The following is a 2266-nucleotide window of genomic DNA, read 5'->3' as shown; positions in this document are numbered from 1 at the left end:
AGGGTCAATTGCCCTCTGGCCAGGCAGATTCAGGTGTCTCTCTGTCTGCAGTGGGGGCCACAAACTGATCACACAACTGTCCTGCAATCTGTACTGTTTTCAACAATAATAGCCTTAGGAGTTTGGGAGCATCTCTTCAGACACACCAGAGGAAGGCATCAGATCTCATGACAGATGGTTGTGAGCCACCAAGTGGTTGCCAGTATTTGAACTCAGGACCTTCGGGAGAGCAGTCAGTGCTCTTACCTGCTGAGCCATCTCTCCAGCCCCAGTTTGGGGGTATCTCATATTCACTCTGCTGACAAAATTCACCAAGGAGGTATGTTGATCCATAGCACATAGAGGAGGATGGCCACCTCAGGAATTCTACAAATGATCCAGTCTGACTCATCTTGGTTGAGTTGCAACATGTGAGTGTTCTGTGACTTTCTTGGGGAGCTATGAAAGTTACAGTAACATTAAACTGAAGCAATACCAACTCCCAAAGAATGACGCAAACGAACTCATCAAGATGATTAAAATGAGCTCATTAAGGTTTTCTAGTCAGAGCAGTAGACAGCTCTGGATGCCCCACCCCCACCCCCCGCCACTTACCAAGATCCTGCATTACAGGGCTCTGAGTTCACAGAAAAACTGACGCAAACATGAACTACAAACACTACTTAGTGTTAAAGCAGCAGAGGTGATCACGGACTGAAATACCATGAGGCAAGACAAAGCTAGACTCTGGAAAATTATGTATGGACTTTATCCTTGCCTTTATAAATTCTAGCAATGTCAGAGAAGAGAGTGTCAGCACACGATAATTCCTTTGCTACTGCTTGCTGTATAGAATAACTTATTGGAGCCTTGCCCTGAAGTGGAGTCACGGACTATAATTCAGACTTTGTCCCACTCCAAAAGCTGCCAATCTCAATGTGTGTGCGTGTGCATGTGTGTGTGCATGTGTGTTTGAGACAAGGTTAAAGGTATCATGGATTGGTCTCAAAACTAGGTATGTAGCTGAGAATGACCTATTACCTCCATCTTACAAGTATTAAGAATATAACCAGATGCCATTATTCTGTTTATTGTAATGCTGGGGTACCAACTAAGGTACACTCCCAACTTTCTTTATTTTGGAGAAAAGGTCTCAAAGACTAGGATTGGTAATTCCTTCTGTCCCAGCCTCCTGAATAGCTGGGATTATCAGATGGCCTCACTAGACCCATACTTCCTTGAAATTTTGGTCGTTGCTAATAAATAAGGTCAGCTGTTCTCCTTGAAGAGACAATTTATTATTGTTATTTTAGAAACAATAAAATACATTTTGTCTCTCAGTGGATCTTTTCAATGCAAAATAGTGGTTCATTAAATGTACTTAGCCCAACTAAAAATTCAAACAAGTACACAAATGCTTCTCTTACAATGTGTCTTCTTACCGTGATGTGTTCTCCATTTATTACACAGAATTGAAACATGTCATTTTTACTGATTCAACAATATTTTTAAAAAATATAACCATGTTCTGACAAAAGCTGTAAATTAAAGAAAATGAGCCAAGCATGGTGGCACACACTCCAGAGGTAGAGGCAGGTGTTATCTCTGTGTGAGTTCAAGGCCAGTCTAGTCTACAAAATGAGTTCTTGGACAGCTAAGCTGTAACACCGAGAAACCCTGTCTTGGAAAAAAAGAAGAAAGAAAAGAGAGAGAAAAAGAAAATCAAAGTGAGAAGGTCAAACAGTAGAGATAGCCAGATGAATATACAGTAAACACCCTACTATGTTACAAACACTACCAATGCTAAGATCCAAATGGTAAAGATAGACAAATGGACAATAACCTGACCTACTATTGTTACAAACAACACCAATGGAGGGGCAGAAGAGATGGCTCAGCAGATAGGAGCCTGAGCTGCTCTTCTTCTACCCCCCTTTTTTATTAGATATTTTCTTTATTTACATTTCAAATGTTATTCCCTTTCCTGGTTTCCCCTCCAAAAACCCCCTATCCCACCCCACCCCCACCAACCCACCCACTCCCACTTCCTGGCCCTGGCATTCCCCTACACTGAGGCATAGAGCCTTCATAGGACCAAGGGCCTTTCCTCTGGGCTGCTCTTCTAGAGGACCCAGGTTCAGCTGTCAGCATTGGTGGTTTACAACTCCAGCTCCAGGGGTTCCAATACCTTCTTGTGGACTGCAGGGGCACTGCACACATGGTGCATAGATGTACATATACATCCATGCACATAAAAAGAAAATCAATCTATAAAAGAATGGATTGA

Source organism: Mus caroli, chromosome 18 (genome assembly GCF_900094665.2).
Source record: "Mus caroli chromosome 18, CAROLI_EIJ_v1.1, whole genome shotgun sequence".
In the NCBI taxonomy this organism is placed as follows: domain Eukaryota; kingdom Metazoa; phylum Chordata; class Mammalia; order Rodentia; family Muridae; genus Mus; species Mus caroli.
Note: the sequence above shows the minus strand (reverse complement) of the source record.